At 43.4% G+C, this 24,671-nt stretch overlaps 1 long non-coding RNA gene across 1 annotated transcript; it reads right to left on the bottom strand.

The window, feature by feature from the left end:
• Positions 1 to 931: 931 nt before the first annotated feature.
• LOC139646852 (uncharacterized) lies at positions 932 to 23,403 on the bottom strand. Its single transcript, XR_011695495.1, has 3 exons — positions 23,209 to 23,403; positions 10,036 to 10,161; positions 932 to 1,007 (listed from the first exon to the last, which is right to left on the bottom strand). It is a non-coding gene; the product is annotated as an uncharacterized lncRNA (long non-coding RNA).
• Between the last annotated feature and the right edge of the window lie 1,268 nt (positions 23,404 to 24,671).

The following is a 24,671-nucleotide window of genomic DNA, read 5'->3' as shown; positions in this document are numbered from 1 at the left end:
CAGGAAAAGTCTAAAGTTGAAGTCAAAAAATTGTTAGGTGACATTTATGTTTTACTCTGTCCTACACCTCTACCCCACCCACGCTGATTGAAAAAGGACATTTGTCGAACGTGAAAGTCATCTCCGCTCGCCCCTCTGCCCTGTGCTCCTGAGCTCCCTCCATGCAGGCAGAGCCAGGAAAAATGACAATGTAATTTCTGCTCCATTTATTTCCCATGCCAGCGCCAAGCGTTCTCATTCACTCGCCGAGTCCTCGCAGACTCCCCGCCCTTACCTCCCATGCTGGGCCAATATTGTGCTTAAATCTCATGCTCCGATTGTCATGGATGAACCCTGTATGGCACAATTAGATAGACGGCGTAATTATAATGGCACCCCGTGTCCATGCAGATCACCCTTTGAACTGCTGAAATGTTTACAGCGGAAGAGACCCAAATATATATTAACCCCCCACCCGCCCCCGGCCCGGCGGAGAATAATGAGGAGCAAGGCACTCTGCGCACTGTACGAGGCGTCTGAGGCACACACACACACACACACACACACACATATGCATAGGAGTAAGCCACCACCAACTTCCCAGGTAACCTCTATGGCCTCTGTGTATTCTGTAATGTATGAAATTTAAAACAAATACACAGAAGGCTTATGTTACATCTTGCAAGTCAATGTACAGTAAGTATATGAATGTACAGTAACACAATAATCCACACCACTGTATAAATTCTCCTAATGTATGTAATGTATGTAGTATATGCAATTCAATTCTGCGGACATAAGAAAGTATACTATTCTATGTCACGCAATATTAATGTAAATCTCAAGAACGCTCTTGAGATTATATATATATGTATATGTACAAAGAGCAAAAAACAAATCTAAAAACTATTGGATGCTGAACACCAACCTTGATGGTTAGGAGAACTCCGATTGGTTGACTGCTGGAAGCCTGGACCAATGAGATCAGTTGCTTGTCTGTGATTGGTGGACCGGTCTACATTGTCCTGCTGAGGGAGAGAGAAGCAAAAAAAATAAAATAAAAAATACAAAAAATATCACAGCACTGCAGTCAATCAACAGGAAGTTTGTCACAGATAAAGAACTTTTTAACACTTTTTAAAATCCACCATAAAACAGAATTCACATGCTCGGTTTATTCCTGAGTCACATTCAAACTGCCAAAGTCAATGGACAAATAAATATATTGATTTGAATTTGATTGGATTTGATTTGTTGCCTGTGCTTACAACTGCTTAAGAGCAAGTGTGGGATATCCATTGTGTGTGTGCATGTGTGTGTGTGTGTGTGTGTGTGTGTGTGTGTGGATGTGTGTCTGTGAGCAGATTGGCGTCTCGTGCTAGGCCAAACAGCAGGAGCGGGAACAGAACGTACTGTGGTGGACTACTGTGCTTGGCTTCCCCCTCTTAAAGACTAAAAACATAGCTACTGACACACACACACACACACACACACATACACACTCTTCCCCTTACACGCCAGACCTCCTCTGATGCAGCAATAAAAGCTGTGGTTGCCTGTTCTGCCTCATTGAGAGTAGTGACATGCTATGCAAGTGGAGCTGGATTGTTTTTTTTTCTTTCTTTTGATTTTTAAGGGCGTTTTGACTATGATAGATGATATTCCTTTGCCTTAGGTCAGTTTGGTTTATGTTACTTACACTGTATCATTACCTCCATAGATAATGAGTTACAAATGATGAAAAAGTTGATGGTCACAGTACCCAGCATGACTTTTTGGACATATAGGTACATTTTCAGGTCCAGACTGGACTTTGGGACGTGTTATGTCCTATACAATAATAATAGCATTTGTAAATTCTGAAATGGAGTGGTGTTCCTCGTCTAAGATGGCGCCGTGGCTTTTTCGTTGGACCTCGGCGCCTTCCACTCGCAGAGCACAAGAAGGCAAGAGTATTAGCCCACTAATCACTATTTAGCCTTTGCCTTGCTTAATTAAAATGCCTAAATTAATTAAAGTACACCCAAATCAAATTTGACAGCGCATTACAACTCGAACAATAAAACGCAACCGTAATCGTTCTAAATAAAGCTATTTTGTGCGTAAATTCGGTAGGGTCTGGCAGGTTTGGATTTGTGTTTTTGCAAGAAATTGGAGGTTCTGATGACACTCCCAAACCAGCAGGAAGGAGAAACGCCATCCACCATTTCCGATGCGAAGCCGCTCATACGAAGCAACCGCAACGGTGATTTTTTTTTTTTGTAGCGCACTCCATTTCCAATGCACTTTTTTGAAAAATCCTACACATAGCCGGCTTTGACATTAACTTCAACAACAAAGACCTAACGAGTGGCGTAAAGACAATCGACTCACTGCGTGAATAAAGCTTGAAGCGGAATCTCTCTCCGGGGTCTCCATTCTTCAAAACGAGGGCTAGGGCCTAATTGCTCGGAAACACATCATCCGTGCTTTGCCTGCAAAATGTATCGCTTTTCTTAATGTATGGCGAAAAAGAAGTCATTACGGTCAGGAGGATCAGCGCAGAGTTCCTCTCTGGTGCCGGCCTATCTTCAGACTAGACTGGATAATGTAACGTCGGGATATGGTTCTGTCCCACGCCAACCCCCCCCCCCCTCTCTCTCTCTCTTCTATACCCACTAACCCAACCGCATCCAATTATTACGTCGTATTGTCTGGTCTTTGTATTGTCTTCAGCTGCTGCCTTCATGGTCAGATCGCAAAGAGATTTTAGATCTCAATGGGGCTAACCTGCTTTTAAAAAAAAAAAAAAAAAAGTTAAGTGAAAGAATAAAACAGCCACGGCATCGCCCCCCATTTATTCCCGTGACATAGCAAACCCAGTCATCGCCACACACACACCGTCTGGGGGTCCGGCTACCAGACTGTGACTGATCCCTACCCAGTCACCCAAACAGCAATGGGACGCTGGTTGGCGGGATGGTACAGCAAAAAAAAAGTGTGTGTCTGTGTGTGTGTGTGTATGTGTGTGTGCATATTCAGCAGGACAGGACGGCCGTGGTTCCGCTCCACTGAGCAGCAACCTAGGGACCCGGTCACACCATATACTGGTCTTGAATGCTGCTTTGCATGGCTGTCTGGGAGCAAATGAGTCAACACACACACACACACACACACCACCACCTAAAGGACTTAGCAGACATTGAAGGCACACCTTCGTCTCCTTTGCGGACAATACCAAGAAAAATCCAAAACCCAGACAGTCTTTGATGCCCCTATAGACTATTGACAGAATGTTAACTTTGGGGATTTGAGTCTATAGATATTGGCCATTTAGCATAATTCTCAGCCACAGCCTCACTCTACGTTTGGTTATAGGGTTAGTGAAGCTTAAAAGGGTTTAGATGACACATAAAAGCCCAGAATTGTTTTTTTTGTCTGGTGCAAAGGCACGCAGATGTTCTCTCTCTTTTATCCTTGTTCTTGCATTTTCTCGTCTTGCGTCTCCCGCTCTCTCGCTCTCATTCTTTTACACGCAAGCGCAGGCACGGACGTGGGCACACACACACACACACACACACACACACACACAAGTGTTACTTGAGTTTTTAGAGGGGTCAAAACAGCACTGAGGATAGGCCACGTTTTGACAAGGAGCATATAAGGGCCCTTTCATATTGATGAAGTTGAAAGGAACTCCAAATAAGAGTCAGGGGGTTGAGGGTTCAGCTCTTTAAAAGGGGTCAATGGAAGGCCAGGGACAAGGTTAAGGCTTTGAAAGCAAGACAGACACAAAGGTCTAGAGGTTGGGCCTCAAACAAGAGGGAAAAGACTCAGTCGGATGTCAGAGCTAGGCCTTTAGAAGAGGTCAGACTCAGGTTAAATGTTATGACCGAGGGATTGAATATGAATCAGTACTTCACTCACTCGAAGGCTTTTGGCTGGGAAGGAACAGCTACAAGACTACTTCAATTAAAGTTTAAAAGTAACACATCATGGTTTCCATTCCGGCTAAATATACCCAGATCTGGATATTCTTAGAAAGCCTCGGAAAAAACAAAACAAAAAAAAAAACCGATGATGTGGAAATTTTACTCAAGCCTTCTTAACCTGCAGTGGGCATCCTTGCTGTGTTTATTTAGAGAAACAGGAGCATTTCCAAGGCTGGCTGACAGCCTGTTAACTGGGATAGGCCTATTACAGCATACATGAACCCTAGAGAGCAAGTGGAAATCCCTTCTTACATAATTAACCAGAATGAGATCTCGAGCTCGGACCCACGTCTGTCCTCGAGCTTTTGTTGGTCTGTTTGTTTATACAGTGGAGTCTCTGCTTAAGCTTTGGCTGCTGTGTGGGGGGAGGCTTGTTGAACTGATAGTGCGGGAAGAAACTGGGTTATGGTAACAGGCTAGAGATGGCTGGCTAAAACTCCCTGCTCAGATATTCAGGAGCTACTTCTCGCCTATAAGAAATATAGAAGTGAAGGGGAAGGATGCAACCGGAAAGTAGGTGAAGGCAAACACCATATATGGAAACTCCCTAATAACACAATGTTGAAATCCTACTGAAACTGTCATTGTGTTGACTGAATGAAGGACAACTTAAGCAGCAAGATGCAACATTTTCACATTCAAATAACAAATAAACAAAGCTTATATATTGCCAGCCTATCTGTGTGTGCACATGCCTAAATCCTGCATAAAATAGGCTTTTAAATGATGTTCAGTACATTTTGGGGCGTATACCATTTGCTCTGGGCGTGTGCTCAGCGGTGAGCTAGGTCGTGGCTATCAAGGTGAGAACAGCAGCCACAGCACAGGGAAGTCATAGCAACAACAAAAATGGCAGAAAGCAGTGAGAAGTAAAAACGCAGCAAAGCTAAACATGCAGCAGACAAGACCCTTTCCAAAACACAAGTGAAAAACAACATTACTTTTTTTTTTATTGCAGATTGCCTGCGTTCACGATAATGCTTGTGGTCGCTTGTCAGTTACCTCAGCCTCAGGCTGGATGTGTTCAAAGTAGACAGCTCAACAAGCTGAGTGACAAGTGATGGGGCATGAACCTGCCCAACTGAGGGGGAGGAGGGTGGGACTAGCAAGCCTCAAGGCGAGAATTTGAGAATTTAAATTCTGGGTATGTAGAAGAGTTTGACTTGAACATAGCACGCTACTGCGCATCAGCCATGATTCAAAATAAAAGTCTGTTTTACTCCAAGGTTTACAAATGTAACAAAAAACCTTTAAAGCCATAAAATACATCAACTCAGCTGTCACATACCATCATCCCTTGCACAAATGATGAGTGTCTTCAATCTGATACATCACCATGTAAACAGTAGTGTGGCACAGTGGCTCAACAGGGGCCATCAAACTAATATTTTTTTAAAGTCCTGTTCGGTATGCCACCCTTGGGATGCACCATTCACATGTGGTATTACAATGGCATTTCCATCTAGATATCTTATCCGGATAAGAAGAAACACATGTTAAAGCAGGGATAAATGCACACAGCACGCCATGTGATCGGAATATGATCAGATCTGACATGCCGCCTCCGGAGATGGTCTGGCTCGCATTATGATTAGATCTCACCCAGAGTCACCCAGGTGTAAATGCAATCCATACAATGTCTTTGCTACGTAGAAATGTCATAACTGCAGGTAGAAACATCATCACCGCGGTCTCTGCTCTCTACCAGCCCTCCAGGATAACTTGTCTTTGTTTGTGTTGCCTCCTACTAGAGAGAGTTGTGGAAAACAACCCCTTCTGCGACAAAGGAAAAGTAAGTAGGCTAGTCCTACAGGCTGTACAGTAACATTACCTGGTGTTCTACACCTGCCATGTTTGTTTTTGTTGACAGTAGACAGACTTGCCCCCTTACCTCTCCTGCTTTGCATAGTACATATGAAAAATTTGATCCAAAAAATGAGCCAACAAGCACTGGCACTTTCCCTGCTGTACTGAAAAACAAACCATTACCTCAAAACCCAAGTAAATACTGAACCATGACTTTTGAGAATTGTTCCACCTCCTAGTTACAGAAGCAGTGAAAGTTCACACAGAGGAATAATCTTCAAACATTACGCTTAAGTAATGGACTCTGCTTCTTCATCCAGGATTTTATAGCTAACCTCCTGCCCTTAATACAGTCAGTGTTCCACTGGCCTGTCATCAGGCTTTAGGTTCCTAATTGTCAACTACGCTGTCTTGGCCCACTGTAGTTAGCTCAGTAGGTAGACCAGGTCAGGCCTAATCCTGGAGAGTGAATAGGAAAACACCAGCATTAGCAAGGTAGCCACACACTCATAGCTCTTATCCAAAAAGGCCCTTACAAATGTTAACCCGATGTCCCTATAGTGACTTATAGATAGATTGGTACTCAATACTTTCTACTCAAAAGTACTCACAAGTTTATAGTGACCTTTTCGTATTTTATGGTATTTTTCTCTCTTCTATGGTACTAGTATATATTATTCCTATCATACTCCTGCATGGACTTAACGTTTGTGACATTTGCATACTATCTTTTCCAAATGTACTATCCTGTTTTTTTTGTAAGGGTGTTTTGATCAGGCTGTCATCCTGCCACTAACAATCCTTTCTTGCCTCATAAAAGTTGCACTGGCTTATCACATACCGTCATTCATTCACCTGTCACAATCATACAATAGAAATAAGATAAAAGTGGCGATGTAATCCCTTGCACTTAGTATGAATGTAATCTTTTGAATCACTTCAATCCTTTTTGAATTTCTGCTGTAGTTTATCAGTGCAAATCTTCCTCACTTGGAATTTCCCTGCTTCTTCTTCTGCGCTGTAACACTGAATGGGTTTCCTCGTTCAGAAAGTCAAGGTACATCTGTTATACCCGAACGCTATGCCATATATGCAAACAGCCGAGTGTGTGTGTGTGTGTCTGTGTGTGTATGTACATCAAGCTGCATCCAAACCCTTGGCCAAAGACAAAAGAACCAATCAATTACTCACTCCAGAGTTTGAAGCTTAATAGCCTTCAAGAGTCCTTGTCTGCGAAAAAACATAAAAAATAAATCCCTGCTTGATTCACTTTAAAAACATGTAAATGAAAGTCAAGGCAGAAAAAAGTTATGCGGACGGGAGAACCGTTAGCTACGGCAGCATAAGGCACTGAGCCCTCATGCCAAGCAGAACGAAGACTAACCTGCATTTCTATTTACATTGCTCTATTTATGTGCTGCTTCACTGTGCCAAAGGGAGTTTCACCTCAGCCTCACCCCCATGTCATCCCTCTGGGTGATTTTAAAAGTCTGTTGCAGTCTTTAAAAACTGAAGTTGGTAGCTGTTTTACTTGAGATTGTATACTGTGTAATTTGTATATTTGTATGTATTCCTTGTAATTTTATATTGTGGTTTTGTGTTGTATTTTTGTAACATCTGTTTGCTGCTCTCTTGGTCAGGGCGCCCTTGCAAAAGAGATGAACATCTCAATGGGACTCACCTGGTAAAATAAAGAGAAATAAAAAAAATAAAAAAGTCCTTTCCCTGTAATCTTGTTTTTGTTGGGTTGGTTCCTTGAACTGTTATACAGTGTAGGTCTCATTAAAAATTAACAACCCTGATGACCAAAAGTCCAGCTATTACTCTGAGAAGCAAATATAGTGATGCTATTGCTAAAACACATAGTCCTTTGCTCAACAAGAGGCACAAAGGGAATGAGTCAAGTAATCCAGCAAACAACAAGCCAGCACCTAAGCAGGCTAATCGGGATACAAGCTGATGTTTACAGGCCTTTGTTTCCACTCAAAGCTGAAAGGAATAAATCAAGTATGTACCTCCACCCACCATACAGTATATTCTGCATTAGTGAGTCCTCTCAGGGCATGTGAAAGTGGGACTTCTGGCTTCTGCAATGCATTTGTCAGTGACTCGTGAGAAATGAGAGAAAATAACACCCTGTAGGTACATAGATTAGAGCAAGTCAACCAAATTCCATAGCTGTGCACCTCAACCTCACAAAAATGAGTCATAAAACAGAAGGAAAAAAGGCATCAAGGGAGGCAAATAAAAGTACTTGCTGTCACCATACAGTAACCCCATGCAGTTAGAAGGGTAAGAGAGCGCACAGTGGTGCGCCTTCACTCACCCTGTGGTGAGGACACAATTCTGGCTCTGAGCCAAGCATCCCAGAACCTCTTGGACTTATATAAGCTATCTGCAGACAGAAGCTCAACACAACTCTCCATTCACAGGCACTGACACTGACTTTGACAAAGGCCTTCCATGATTGAAAATGTCATGTTTCCAATGTAATTGAACAAAGAAAGGATTATTGTGAGGGTCCTGCAGAAATAAACAAAAAAGCCAACTTTTAAGACATGTAGAAAAACTGGCTAATTTTATTTATTTTTTTCAATAGTGCCCCAGCATTTCAGACTCAATGGGGTGGCTTTCAACGGTTTGGCTTTATACCAGGATCATGAAATATTCTTTCCACCGCATGTGGAAACAAACAAAAAAAAGCCTTTCAAAACAAAGGTTGCAGTCTGCGAGGGTGCATGCGCATGTGAGTGTGAATGAGTGGACGGACCATAGAATCAGAATGAAAAGAGCAGGCATCACCTGGGGGTGCATCAGCCAAAATGAACAAGATTCCATTGTAATTCTGTTGGACCCACGCTCTTACATCACAGTGCACCCACCCCCCACCCCCCAGCAGCGCTATGTGAATGCTATGTGTTCACCTCAGTGGAATGTTGTGACCATGCCACTGCCATTCACTGACTCCCTCCCACCCCCCTTCATTCAGACTCCAGGCCTTAAATCTATGGGCCGTGGCAGGTACATTCAAATCCAGCAAGGGAGCTTTCTCCACAGCCTGCCCAGGCCCTGAGCCCCAAGACTGGGAAGGACCATAGACTCGACCATTCAAATACTTGGAGGGATTTTGACAAGGGAATCCTGGTAGCTTGGTGGGCTAACGTGCATAACATACATTCGCGACTAAGGATGGGACGATACACTTACCTCACAATATGATTTGATATGTGATATGGGGTTCACGCTTCGATACAAACATGATACGATGTCATAAATAAAAGTTCAATGACAACAAACTATGACTGTGCAGAATTATGTTTATTTCTGAGCCACAAATCTTTCTAGCAATGGCATTGGCTCGCTAGAATGTAAACGGCAATTTAAAAATGTCATTACAAAGTGCAAATAATATAATTTGTATGGAGAACATTGTGAAATTGTGATGGTCAAGCCGTGTCATTTTTGATTACTACAGCAAAATAAAATGGAGCTAATACCGCAATTCATTTTTCTGCCTCACAATACATATTGTCACATTTTCATATTGCGATATATTGAATTTCGATATATCGTCCCATCCCTATTCTATAACTTGTAGCACTTTACTGTAATGCAGCCTTTAAGACCAAGAAGAAGTAACATTTAAGTTATTTTACAGTATTACAGCCCAGCCCTAATTTCCAGACAAGCTTTTAGTTTGGGGCTAGGCTCAATCCACATTAAAGTTTTTACTGAGAAGAGCTACAGTGCCAACCCACCATAAATACATTCACAATTTCCCCCCTTACCTAGGAAAGTTCACTCTAGACTTGTCAGCCTGAACCCCAGTCTCTCCCAAAGTTAGAATAAGGCCAGCCAAGTCTGTAATGTCTTAACCTGGTTATCTGTGACACTGCATGACGGTCTTCAGAGCTGTCCCATGGATGAAAAAAATGAGACCTTTGGACGCTGTGACAGGACCCAGTGTAATTTCATGGGAATGTGGGCACATTTTCTGGTTTGGAACTGTCAGCATTACTATAAAACACAATTAATTTGTGTGCAAGAGCTCAAACAAACAAAATTCAGCTCTGGAAAGCACCTCTTCATGACATCACACATTGGAGCGTTGCTTGTTTGGTTTCTAGTCTTATGAGACATCAATTCATGTCCTCAACCACTGACTGAGCCGTCCAAGACTGCTGGAATAGCATGTAAATTCTGTTTTAGGCTGGATTTCAACTTAACAAAGTAGCTATGAAACAAGAGCAAAATCGACAGAAAGGAAATTGCCATTTACCTGATAATTTGGATGGTGCAGGAAATAATCCGGACATCCGGCCACAGCCATGTTTTTTGTTTCTCAATTCTTTCGTTCTGTTTGTGTAGCTGGTTCAGTTTTGACAGGAGATGGACAGAACAGAACCTGCAGAGGGAGAACAGCAGACAGATGGAGGTTAGTGGAAAACTACAAAGAGAGACGGGGGAGGGTGAGAGAGAGAAAGACAGAGGAAGAGAGGATGAAACTAGGAAAGGGAGATGAAATCTAAGAGCTGAGTAGACAGATATAGCACAGAGCACTTCTTAACCCACATAGGCCCACAGTAAACAACATCAACAAGCCACCAGCTAGGATGGGACCAGTGGTTGTGTACCCATTCTAAACTGTGAGTGAAATGCCGAGTCTCATTCCGAATACACCAAAAGTAGCAAGTAGTTTCCCTTTTTTCTCTATTAAAAGAGAAAATGCTTTGCAAAAGATTTCATACTACAATACACTTTGTATATAAGAATTACTTGTTCATTAGAGTTTGCATCAATCCAATCCAGCTATCTAAAGTATAAAAATGAAGTGGAAACGCTGCTTCACTCCACCCATTTCGACTCATGAAGTTATAGGAGAATAAAGTGGACTGGAGCCATAACATCACAAAGTCTGAATTCTACTTGCCTAATGAAAGAATTTACATGAATTCACACTTTACAACTTTACAGTACATTTATATAAGGTATAGAGATATACATTACACAAGTCACAGGCCCTGTATTACATGCAAGGCCTACATACATCAACTTCTATGTAAAAAGTAGGACCTCTACAATGAATACATCTTTAAGATTTTATACATTTTATCAATTAGACGTGTGTGTATTGCACGTTTCATGTATTTTCCGCAGCGCACTGTACAAGTCGACCCTCATGGGACTTTAAAGGTGCTCTTCTACTCTATGACGCCTCCCTCCCGGCCATCGCTGGGTCAAAATAACCGCAAATTCAACAACCTGGACTGCAGTCTATTTGAACTTCTTAAAGTGGGTGTCCTATTAACCTCTTGGCACCGCTACCACTGAACAAACACCTGTAAACACTGACCCAAAAATACACTGCAGGCTCCTCTCCAGGACCCAAGTTAGACCCCGGGGTGTATTTTCAGCCAAGCAGCTCTGGCTCACAACTATGATGGTCTTTTATGCACCAGTTCATGACCCCCCGTTGGTATTTCAAAAATATGACCTGCCATTTTATAGACGGCTAATAATATCTGATGTTTGCGGTAGCGGTTGCAAGAGGGCTGCCTTTTGCGGCTGTGGTGTGTGTGTGAGTGTATGTGTGTGTTAGCATTTTTGCATATACACGTGTGGCTGCATGTGTGTATGTGTACACGGTTTGTGTACAGCAGTGCATGTGTGTGTAAAGGCCCTATTTTCAGGAGTTCTCAGGGTCTTTGAGAAGCTCTACTGGTGTTTTTATAGTTCTGTTTCTAGTCGTGTCTGATTACATAACTAGTCAGTAGACATTCACAGGGCCGCTCTTCCCCCTGGCTAGACAACCAGCACACTGTAGACTGGACAATCTGAACAAAAAAACAAGGATTGATGCATAGACATAAATCCCACACTACACTACACTGACAAAGATGATGCAAGCAAAAAACGCTAATGAGGCGGTAACTTGAACCAGTAAATCCAACATGGTAGCATATTGTGTGTGTTAACATCTTAACATACCTGTGTAGTAACAATATATCAGATTCCACTGTATAGACAATGTATCACACTTTCACTGAGCTGGTTCGTCTACATACTGCCTGGAACTGTGAGGCGGAACAAAGTCTGTCTGGGAGACAGTAGTGAGTGTTCAGTGATGCCAAACTGTCCTTAAGTACAAAAAAAACTCACTTAAAATACTTAAAGGCGCATAGGTAATTTGACTTTTATCAACCTCTATCAGCGACCAAGGAATTGCAACAACATCGACAGGTCTCTGGCACAGTTTACATAGCTTGTCTAAAATTTTTCATGATAGAACAAGTAAGTGAGCTAATTAGAGCAGAGATCCAACAGAAATGACTAGAGGAGAGGTAATATATCACAAAGCAATAATGTAATAATACTGCTTTGTCATTTGCTGTGTTTGGCTTGAGAATGAAATGTGTTGCAACGCCAGTTACTTGCTCATAGCACCGAAACTGAGTTTTGAAAGCCAGAAATCTCATCATCTGGTGAAGTAATCGTTGAGTCATTGGTATTGATCAACAAACCCCCGCAGATATATTCTGGTCAATTTGGGCTATGGGGAAGTAAACATTTTACTTATTGCACCTTTACATTCTGCAGTTTTCCCCTTTAACAAGGTGTGGGTTGTCCTCAAAATAGTGTCAGCGGATCAGATATAATGAAACTGCCATTAAGGGTCTCACAGAATGTCACCCTTTCCAAACTGTCGAGCGCACCAAAATTGAAGGGAGTTTTTTAACCTCCCAAATTGGGCTCGCAAATAATGATCCAACCATGAATGCATTCTAAACAAAGAGCTTGGCACCGCGATCACTAGGACCGCTGAATGGGCTTGCTTGTAATGAGTCCATGTGTGTGTATACGTGTATGTGTATGTGTGTATGTGTGTGTGTGTGTGTGTGTATCAATCCATGTGTGTGGCCTGGCCGGCTGGCGTGCAAAGACAGCTCGTCATTTACACATTATTTACAGACACACAGTTTACAACAAAAACAAAAACAAATTCAACCTAAAAAATCGCTAAGCAGCCCCTCATTAGGAGCCACAGACAAGCTGACTAGCTGTAGCAGAACTGTACGTTTGTTATATTTCAAGGACTTGGTGCCAGAGGGGCATAAGTAGGCTTTCACTAGAGCCAAAAGGTTCATGCTCCACTGAAGCCCGGTTTAAATCTATAGCAAAATTGCCACTTTATGAGGATTAAATATTAAGCATTGAATAACACTGGATGAATTGACACTTAGCTGTCCAAGATCATGGGGCTAAAATGTGGATTCTGTTCCGAGGTAGAGTTTTGCTGTCAACACTGAATAATGTATTGACCAGCACTAACGACTGTGCGTGTGATAAAACATGGGAAAAAGCTCAGGCGTTCCACGTAGCATTAAAATACCTCCAAACACCAGTCTCTTAGCGCTTACATGACTCGGCCTGACTGACATATTGACCGAACACACACGCACCTATGCTTAATTGCTCCCTGACATAATCAAAGTCATTCCAGCCCGGGGATTAGACCCTCCCAGAGCCCTTTGATTTGATTCCTTCCACTTGAACAGTGTACTGAAACCTAACCGTCTCTGACCTTAACAGTGCAATTATCCGGACGGCGTCGACACACTAGACAGGGGGAACTTTGGGGTGCGGCGGCTGTACCCAGCGGTGAGGTGGCTGCATCTGGATTCATTAAAGTGATTTTTGCTCAAGCTTGCATGAAGGAGAATGTGAGCGAGTGGACTTCAAACACAAGGGGGCCTTAACAATGGCTATCTCCAATCACAGATCCTCACCGCCACCGTCCCGGCTGAGAATATGCAGCAACAACACAGCAGTCTACTAGGGATGGGACGATATATTTTACTGAGGGGGACAGATCTTCCTGACATTTTGGGAGGGGTTTTAGTGTGTGTTAATCCAGCCAAGGTGTTCAATGTATTTCTCACTGTTAGGGTAAGGTATGGTGTACAGATTGTTCTCACTGATGTCACCCTACATTACACTTGAGCCAATAAGCCATAAAGACTAAGGCAGTTAGGGCTTTCATGTACTCGTAAATATAATGCTGTGATGCACAAGTGAAGCTCTGCAACTCCCATAAACACATGCTGTATTAAGCTGCAGGCTGTAGCTGCAGTCGAATAAATAGCGGCGGGCCAGCGTGCTCGGTCAGTCGGGGGGTTAACCGGGTGATATGTGCTTACATCGCAAAGGTCCAGCTTTAACATCCCGGGGTGATAAGCCCCGCAGGGAAGCCAAAGGCCAGGCCTGGGATCACCAGCCACCCGGGCTATTTAAAGTAAAGCCTAATTGAAACTGTAGCGACATTTCCCCGAAGAGATCTCCTCTTTTGCATGGTGGTAGATCAGCGGCCGGGGCCGGGCCGGGCAACTCAGCTCAGCGGACCAAAGATGGATGTTAAGAAGACTTTAGAGGCAGCAGCACTGTGCAGGACTGTCTGTCTGTGACTGATGCCACCAGGGCAAATACCTCATACAATGTAAATGCACTGAATAATAGGTTATCAAGCACACTATTAAGACAAACTATTAGCAAAACTTTGGAACAGAATGTTTTTTCCCTATTGTGAAATATACATGTAGAATTATGTACATTTAACTTTATTTATGAATGGTTTGAATCACAGAACTTGAATGGATAGAACAGTCATTCCCATTCAAATCAACGTTACTGGATAGTCAGAGCGGCGGCCATTTTTATGTGTACCGCTGGGCTAGCTTCTGTAAACCGACATACAGCAAGTCGCTGAGGTGAGAAGTTGTGCAGCAAGAACCAAAACAGCTTCTCTGTCTCCTTGCTGCCATGGTTTGCTAACATGCTAACGTTGACAAGAAGAGCTAGGGAGAGAAGTATAATCTTTGATAATGCTAATGTTAACCTCGTCACTAACGTTAGCTTTCAGTTTAGTTTCGACAGTTTGCTAAGCACTCGTACAACAGACACATCTGCATCTGACACACACTTTACCACCTTAATGCCCAGACTCGGGTTGTCACCATCGCAATTAACCCTTAAAATTCCATAATTGGCATTTTATGCTGTACTAGCCAAATTACCATAGCAAACCGTGGAAGAACTATTCTACCCATTCAAGTTCTTTGGCTTGAATACTCTGATTAGTCATTTTGGCTACAAATTACCAGGATTTTATCACATATTAAATAAAGGTCATAAAGTATTTCCTAAAGCATTTCAAAAGCATCCAATATAAAACACCTTGACTAGGAAATAGAAATATTAAAGGTTTAACCTCACATGCTGTATGTAGGCCAACTCTGCCAAACATGCTCTGTTAACTAAGGAGTCAGTTTAATTCTTTTAAAGCTGTCTGTCTGTCTGGTGTGTATACCTGCCTGTCTGTCTGCCGTCCCGCTTGGCCCAGTCTGCCCGTCTCTCTCTCTACCTGTCTGTCTACCTGTTTACTGTCTGTGTAGCTATTTGTCTGGTCTGTCTACCTGCCTACCAGTCTCTGTTTGGCTCTGTGCAGCGCTCGCTGGTCTATAAATTCCCCATCCTCTCCTAATTGGGAAAACATTCTAAATAGTGGGTGTTATTTATAGTGGGGTATCCAGACACATAACAGAAATTTGTGCAGCATAGCGGAAGACAACACAGTCTAGTCAGATGCAAACGCTGGGAGAGCTGTGCAGTAACACTCCACTGGACAAATGTACATTCATTTGAAATTGTTTTGACATGCAACACTGAACGTTACTGAATGCAAACAAATAGCATGGCATGTGGGTTATGCCTTGAAGGATTATGTGTAAGTTAATGGAAAACCACTCTGCTGCCAAAGCCACTACAGAACTTATGTCTTTAGAATAATAAAAAAAAGGTGCATTTTAGGACCTGTATTCACCATTTAAATCCCACTGAACAGGCCTCTCAGACAGTACGAGATACTGTACCCAGTGCATACAAGGTCAGGTTGGGAGAAATGTGGGCCAGGCACTAATGTGATCCTAGCTGGAGTTACTGGGAGTTACTGATAGCCTGGTGTCAGGTCTCTCTCGGTCTGGGCCTTCCGGCAAAAATAGCACAAGTCAGAGTGCGGCTTGGTCAATTCATTTTCGAATCAGACAATTCAAGAAGCACATTTTCTCCAGCATTCAAATATCGCTGCATGTTTTGGCATGAAAAGACTGTCCTGTCCAACCTATGAGGAAATAATTGAGCAAATGCAGTTTCTGGTTACATTTCGAACTGACTGGAAGTGTCATCATTGTCTTTTTACTCAGAGAAAAAAATTGAGCTGCTCAGTAGCAAACAGAAGACGACTGCAGTTATTCTATAAAGCTCCCAGATCCCTATACGTCAACTACTCCCCTTGGCTGTATATAATTAAAAAATGTGTGTGTGACACTGTACACTTCAGCTGATCGGACTGGACACCGCGTAACGCAGAATTGTTCAGCTCTGCTCGGTCCTCTGTGGAATGCAGAGAGCACATTCTTTCCACATAGGGTATTGGGTGAAAAAAAAAAAAAACGTGTGCAATACCCCCAACCCCCCCTTGAAATGGCATGCATTGATTTGTAGGCCAGCCAGGGAAAGAGTGGACGGTGATGAGAGAAAGTGAGGAACTGGTAGAATGTGTGAGTGTGTGTGTGTGTGAGTTGCAAGCTTCCTCCTTATGTATCAGAAGGTCAAAAGGAGCCTTTTTTTTTTTTTTGCTCCTCCAGGGGTCAGGTAGAGCCGGGGAGCCCAGTGTTTTATCTGCTAAGCCCCGGGGCACCGTCGAGACAGGCACTAGAGCTGGAACTAGCTTGACACCACTTATCTTCAAATGGAAGTGTCAAAGGCCTCGGGGTGAAGCTGCTGCTGTACCCAGGGGGAGCAGTGTGTCTGTGTGTGTGTGTGCAAGCGGGCGATCTACATCTATCATCTACAATAAGTCTAAACTCGCCCTCTCAGTGGGCCGTGAGAAGGCAAAGTTTAAAAGACTTACACGGTGGCAGTGGAAAAGGCATTCGAGACACTGAGAAACTCAATAAATCCCACTTTTCTTGAGGTAAATCTATGTATAGCTTCAGTTTGTCACCATAGGAACACTGTAGCAACAACAGGTTCCACATGCAGTGATATATCCACTGTAGGTGTCTCCTCACCCTGCCAACTATCTTCAATTAGTACTGCATGATTTCCAAAACATGTTCTCTTGGCAGAGCAACAGCAGTGCAGCAACTATGTAAAAAGTGTACTTCTACATCTTCTATAGATCTTTAGCCAGAGTCGTGGAACTGCTCAGTGGTCAACAATACAAAACTGTAATTGTACTGAATGTGTGTGAATGAAGAGTGTTGAATTATAGAATCCATGCTAAGCAAACCATCCATAAATAAAGTGGGGGTTTTTTCCCCAGCAGCCACCAATTCTACCCTTTCCCCTTGACCCGCTTCCTCCTCTCTGTGCAGTTGCCCACAGGCAGCGTTGGACTCACAAGGGAAATGTAATGTTTGATGAGAGGGGGACGGCGTATTATGTCTCCCTTGCTGACACAGAATACATAATCCATCCATATGAATGAATGAATCAAAAAGGAAAAATCGAGGGAAAACAACGCCTCGGGTCCCTGACATCCCTACCGCACCACCAGCTACCTCCCTCTCCTCCAAAGCCTCGCCCTGCCCTAGCGCCCCCACCCCACACACCCCCCTCTCTCAGACCCCCCCCCCCCTCCCCTTCGCCCCGCAGCGCTCCGGTCCGGAACATAAACAGCGTCTTAATTCAAGGGATGGCACGGATCCAACTCGGTGTCTGGGGACCTGTCGAGAACCCATTGAAGTGAATGTGTTGACCGGAGCGCAACCCCTTTGAGAGGGGAGGTCAATTATTGTACTGTACATGTTTGAACTAGCCGGACGCCTTAAGTGAGAGTATTTAGCCCCGAAACTGAGAGTTATCAAAACTTCCTATAGCGAGGTGACCTATGGAAATGTATATGTGAGACGGGGAGGGGTGAGGGGGGAGAGCTAAGGCGGCTGCTGCTCTGTATTGTGTTGCTGCGGTCTGGAGACGCCCCCCCCCCCCCGCTCCCCACCGCCCCCTTAACCACCCCTGTATGCAACCTATTCCACTGTATCTATTTTTACACGTGCAACTGGCAAGTCAACTTGACCTTGAACTTGGAAATAGTGTAGCCTCGTCATCAGATAAGCCAAACAAAACGGACCCAGAGCAGAATTAGTGAAGAATTTGTTCTTCAAACAACTGTAGGCCACTGAATAAAGGGAGTGCCAAAACTCTTACAGTGCATGGAACTATAATAGCACTGATAGTGTTACTGATCAAAACCTTTGGTGCAACCAACTCTGAAACCATAAGTGCAAATCATCAACTTTAAAGCGTCTCAAATGAGGTTGTCTGAGTGAGTGTGTGTATGTGTGTGAGTGTGTATACGGCTGTTGTTTCTAGAGCACTGCAACGCAGCGAGAGAGAGAGGGAGAGAGCGAGCTGAACAGAGCATCTCTGTCCTCCTCTGTTTTAATCAGCAGATTAGATGGTAGTCACTCCTCACTGGATGTGCTTGTTGCACATGTTGATTATTCATTAATTGGCAGCTTTCATTATTTGGGAGCAGCAGCGTAAAGTGGGGCTATAAGAGAGGGCCTGATGTCATGCCGGGAGAGGCTGAATAGCACCAGTCTCTGGGAGAAAGGCCTTTTGGAAACGTGGACAGTGCCTAATTGGATGAGGATTTCATTGGGCTGCTTGAGAGAACCGGTCTTATGCAATGGGCGAGATGAATGGATGGGGCTTGGGAGCCGTGGTGCCTGCGCACAAGTTGGCTGCCATGGTGGCCCTGAATGGCTATTTTAGATGTATTCCCCTTCTTATGACACCCTCTTTGCTAAACCTGTTTGGAGCATAGTGTTTCTTCAATTGATGGAAGTGGCAAAGGGGTGGGACGCTGTCACAGTCATGCATGTGATATGAAGATCATGTAGTCATTATAGATCCCTTTGCAATCAATACGAAACCAGTTGGTGCAGTTTTTTTTTTGTTTTGTTTTTAAATGGTAGCCATGAATTTAAAATGTTTAGTAGTATCACCATCCACAACAGCGGGAAACATCAGACCCAAATAAAATTGACCTGGTAAGTTGAAAACATTTAGCCTGTATCAATAGAAAGCTGGAATTCGATGTGGCAACTTGACGGGAGAAAGGAACAAGGTTTTTTTTTACTCTCTTACTCTTAGGAATGTTAACAAACTTGTGTATCTGAAAAAAAAAATCATATTAACAAGGACTTAGCGTAACTCCCTATTCCTAAGCACCAAAGTACACTACTCTAAAGCCGTAATCGCTTCTAAGTCTGGGCATAATACTAAAAAACCTGAGGGTAGAAAATGTAATTATGTACAACAAAAACAATACAAGGCCAAAAGTGGCGTTTTCAGAGCGTGAGAGAGAATCAGAAGGAGGTTTAGGACAGTGCTGAAATGCAAGAGCAGAAAAAGGCCTGTATTGTTCCATAGTTTCTCACTGGGAAATATATTGTTTTTATTGGTACGGTACATCTACCAAAGCCAACTAACCATGGTTTGTTTTGATTTTACACCACAGATTCTAGCTGGTACAGTGAAGCGCAGATCAAAGGAGAGAGGCCAACAGAGATAGAGACAGTGAAACTAGGAGAGAGGTAAAGCCAGAGAGAGAGAGAGGGGGGGGGGGGGCAGACAGATGGAAAGAGAGACATGAACTGAGAGACAGATATGGAAAGACAGAGATAAAAGAGCAAGAGAACATAGATTAAAAAAAAGAGAAAAAGAGATAACCAGAAAGAACGGTGCATATACTGTATGCATTAGAGAGATTGTTTCTTCTGGCTCATCACCATGCATCCACACCGCATTCCCTGCGCCCGCCCGAGTTCCAGGCTCCCTAAGGTGTTCAGTTACCTGCAGGATAAAGGCAACATTCTTGCCTCGCACACAGCCTTGGGTTTCAGCCACATTTGGACCAACACCAGGCATTGAGAAACTCAATCCACTGTACACTGTGGTGGTTAGACAAGCAAGCATTGCATCACCTTAGGTCACAAGTGGAAGGCGGTGAGAATCGGGTTTGTACAGGTCCGTATTTACAGTATGGAGAAGGAGGGGGAAGAATAATACCGCAAAGTTTTTCCTCTGGCAAGCATGTAGCTTCTTCGAAACGACTTCTCACAAAGCAGAATGTGATTACTCAGCGGTTATGGTTGAGATACTAACTACATAAAACATTAATTGGGCTGTAATGTCACCAATAAGTGGTCAAATTAGTCTCTAGAATTGTTAACTTGTGGTGAAGTGCCAATCCAAACCCTGCAGTTTGTAGCATGTTGCGAACACACTTTTTGCGCCAACTATGTTAAAACTGAACCCAATGAAGAACATTTTGAAAAAAGAGAGAAAAGAGGTAGTCATAATGTGACTGAACTTATAACATGACATATACTTATAATATGAGTCCATTACATTGTCCAAAATGAACCTTTAGCCAAACGTGGAATATCAATCCATAACATTATTGGATTATTTTCGACCATTGATAGCTGGGCTGAGCAGATGGGCATGGAGGGAACTCGCTCTGCTTTTAGAGCCAGGCAGTCAGCCGACTGACATGAACTGTGCTGTGGTCCCCCAGCAGGCTTGGGTTAATGGTGTCATGACATCAGGGAGGGGGTATTAACAGTGTATAGGCCTAGGCTAACCATTGCTGAATGACTGCTGGCTGACGCAAGGCCCAATGGAATGCTGCCTAGGGCAGGACCACAAGCTCTTATAGCACCACTACCAGCTACTAAGATAACTCTGCCACATTTACCCTTGGGTAGGAGCTGAAACTATACACACATGAGCGAAGAGAAAGGGGATATTTCTATTTTCTCAAAGACCTATGAAAGGCAAGAAAGGCACTGGGGTGTAAAATGCGGCTCAAGTTTTGACTGTGCAACAACCTATCTGGAATGAATACTGCCAAGCGCATAGTTCAAGCAATCAATAACAACCGATGGAGTATGAGCAGATAACATCTTGATGAGATGCAACCAAATACATCTCAGATTCTCAAGTGTTTCTCGACAGACAAAGCACACAGGAATGAGTTGAGTATAGCTTATAGTAAGTATAGTTATATGCAATATGTGCAGTCAGCAGCTTTTTGGCAGCCTGTAGTCTTGCAGAGTTCATGCCCCATCATGCCTGTGCTTACTGAGCATGGACTTGAAACAGCAAGACCGGTGCTGAGGGTGGAAGAAACCACAGCTAGAATGGTGTGAGGTTGCCATGTGCACAGAGATGTGACCACAAAATAATAAAATAAAAAGAAAAAAGCGGGAAATAATGGCCAGGAGCCAGGAATACAGAAATCACATGCTTGAAAGGCAAAACTGTCTGCATCATTTCACAGACTAGAATCATCAGCCACTTCATATTGAACCACACTTAGAGGTTAACATGCAGAAGATCACGCGTGTGTGCAGTATGTAAGTGCTTCAATGAAGTAGGTTGCCAAGTTGCGTGGAAAGTCAGTGGTTTGCCAGATTGTGTGTTTCGCTTTAATGATTCTAGAAAGGCTGCTGACTGTGCTGCTGAATGTGCTTGCCTTAATTCTAAGAGGTATGCTGGTTCACTTGGGTTAAATTTAAGGCATACTAATAAATCAAAGTAAATGGGATCTGTTAATTAATCCAATAGTAATTAATCCAATAAGGGTTGAGTGACAAAGTCACAATGCTATGCAGTAAACATGCACTCTGAACTACCACACAAAACATTAATCTATACTCAAAGCATCATCCCCTGACCACAGAGATGACAGACAAATAGCTCTGCCTGTCTAGTGGACACATCCAAAATTGGCACCAATAAAAGCGTCCTACTACATTTTTGAAGACTCAGGAGAGAATGATATATACCAGAGTTTCTAAAAGGCTTTCTCTGGGGGCTTGCAATCTTGAAAATGTGGCCTGAAAGAGCAGTTTGGGGATTAATTAGCTCCACAATCTTGCAGTGTACATCAATCCTAAACATCTACTTTAAGCCTAACACTATTATTTCCAGTGAAAGCCCTGATCTGCATTCAAAACACACAGCTCCACATCAATAGTTCCCAGAATCATAATTTTGGACGGTTATGCAAACAGTTTCTGCAGAACCCACACAATGCAGCCAATAAAGAAATTGATTTGGAGACGTGCCCAAATGACAGGGCAGATTAGGCTATCTATGAAGAATTGCAATGTCAGGTCATTTGCACATAAAGTTAGATTAGATAATGATCACACTCTCTCTCTCTTTCTCTGGTTATTGCTGATAACATCATAAAGCAACATGGTTTCTCAAAGTAGAGTATTATTGACATGACTTGACTGATATTTTTTGAGTGTCTTTGGCAAATTAACTGCAGCAGGCTGTTCAAAACAAATATTTTTTTTTTAGCATACAAATGTCACAATGATTATGAGAGTAGTGGTACACCTGCAATTACAGTATCTGTGCAACATATTTCACATCAAGGACACCCTAAATAGATGCATGTTAGAGAACATTCGTTAAGACTTCATCCCAATAAACCCCAGCTGATACGGTTTTTGCTGTTACACGGATTCACTTCACGGGGGACCCCTGGAACCCACGCAAGGACTCCCGGAGGTCCCCCGGAGCCCAGTTTGGGAACCACTGCAGCAGGCTACATGAGTATCCCTGGGAAAACGCCTCTTTCTCTCTCCCCACCCCCAAAGCAAATGCTGCCAAAAGGATAAGGCGAGACCGGTGAAACTCTCACAGAATAGGAGGGAGGGAGGGAGGGAGGGAGGAAGGAGTGGGGAGGAGGGGGGGCGAGGCAAGGCAAAGCAACACGGGGGGCTCCGCGAGTCCTCACTGGATAGAAAGTAGGCTAGGGGCCACTGTGAGACTGCAGTTACGCAATTGTAAACAACTCGCCACATTGCGGGCAGAAGGCTGTCGGGATCAAAATACTGTCTGTTTCCCCCTTGAAGGAGACGAATCATAATTTAAAAAAAAAAAGCTCTTTGTTGGGGAAAAGGTGCAGCAAAAACGCACAGCGTCCCAGCAGCTTATCGGCAGGCGCAGTGTAGCCCCGGGACAGACAGACTGAGTCCACGGCGGAAGCTTACACTAGTGGGACTACAGTAGAGTCAAACCACTACGATCCGACACATAACGCGATCAACTTGTTTTGGAAGTTCAATAAATCCCCCCGTGCTGACAGAGAGGAAGGCATGGACCCGGGTCCCGCTAGGCGCGGTGGTTACGCGCAGTGCGCACATGTGTTCCGACCCGCAAAACAGTGCGTGTCATCACAACAGCACATTAAACTTTTATCACACGCGCTCGGCGAGGGATCCGCGCGGACTTGTTGTTTTATTTCCCGCACAGACTTAGAAAAAAAAAACACCACACAGAAATCTCCTTCACATGCACTCACCTTAGAGCCAGTTCTCTGGTAGATATGGAACAAAAAGGATCAGTGGCAGTGTTGAAATGGAGAGACGCTCGACAGCGTTGCCTCGGCTCCTCTGGATCAGGCCACGGTGGTCAACATTCCCGGACTGGATAGATAGAAAGATAGAGAGGCAAGAGGAGGAGGCGAAACAGTGGCTGCAAAGACTGCGGGGCAGCTCATCTCATGCGCCCGGAGAGGACACACACGCTCACACATACACACACACACACACACATTCACACGCGCACACACACACGCATGCAGCAAACAACTCCTCCCCCCTCCCGAGTAAACCACGCCCATACATGAGGGGTGATTAATGCGGCGTTCACGTCTTATGGGACTAAGGGCGTGTTCATGCTATTCTGCTGTTTTTTTGGTGGGGAGAAAAGCGCTGCCTCACCCGCATTTTGTTGATTGACATGTGGAGGAGAGATTATGAATTAGACTAGCCATAAAATCTTTACCTGGTAAGGAAAAGGAGAAGACTGCAGATTAAAAGAGGGAGTTCAACCCAAGATTTTGGAATCAGAAAAAGTGGAAAAAGTGTAATGAAACAACTTAGTTACTTAATAGGGACAGTGACGTGCTGTCTCAAACATAAAATAAAAAAAGTAAGCATGTGCGTCCTATTAAATCTATTCAAGCGTGGTGACGATGATGCTTCTCCTTCTCTCTCCCATACACACACACACTTCCTCGCTCCCTCCCCAGCAGATAGAAAAGAGAAGGGGAAGGAGACAACAGGCAGACTAGGTTAAAAAAGACTCCTCATTAGCACTATTGTTAAACTGTTAAAAAAAAAGTCTCTTCCTACTGAAGCTGTCACAACATTTTTGTTTGCTATACTGTCAAATATGTGTCTTGTCTTTTTGAGAAACTAATTAGCCTAGCTTATTACCACTTAACTGCTAACTGGCTAGCAATGGCTAATGAAAGCCATGTGTAACATAAACATACATTATTCCATGTATATTTAATTCTTTCTGTGTATTTGTAGTGCAGAACAAAATTACTTTTTGGCTTTTAATAAACTGAACTCGATGCTAACATTAGCTTGTTAGCTAGTCATTAGCTAGTTAATCATTAACGTTAGCTTGTTAGCTATCATTTTATCTTGTTGACATCAAATCCTGGCCTGTTAGCATTGTGTGACCCTGAAACAAGTCAAGTCACTTTTTTATGGTTGTGCTGACAACAAAAATAGAAAGACGTGTCGGTGGATATTTGTATTAATATGCTTCAAGGAACTCCAAGTGATGACAGACTGAGTCACAGGTGGTGGAAAGTTGGCCTCTCAACATTACCGGCAACGGTGAGAGCCTTTTTTTCTTCTCCTCATTTCCGGGTTGGAACTCTACTCCGTTTCTACCAGAAAAGAAAAAAAAATCAAGTCTGGTGCACCTACGCAGTCTCCTCATACTTTCCCTCTGAAATTAAAACTT

Source organism: Centroberyx affinis, unplaced genomic scaffold, assembly GCF_046629955.1.
Source record: "Centroberyx affinis isolate AG114_WGS23_722 - 3 ecotype Tasmania unplaced genomic scaffold, CSIRO-AGI_Caff_v1 ptg001007l_1, whole genome shotgun sequence".
Classification (NCBI taxonomy): domain Eukaryota; kingdom Metazoa; phylum Chordata; class Actinopteri; order Beryciformes; family Berycidae; genus Centroberyx; species Centroberyx affinis.
Note: the sequence above shows the minus strand (reverse complement) of the source record. Positions and strands in the feature narration are given on the sequence as shown.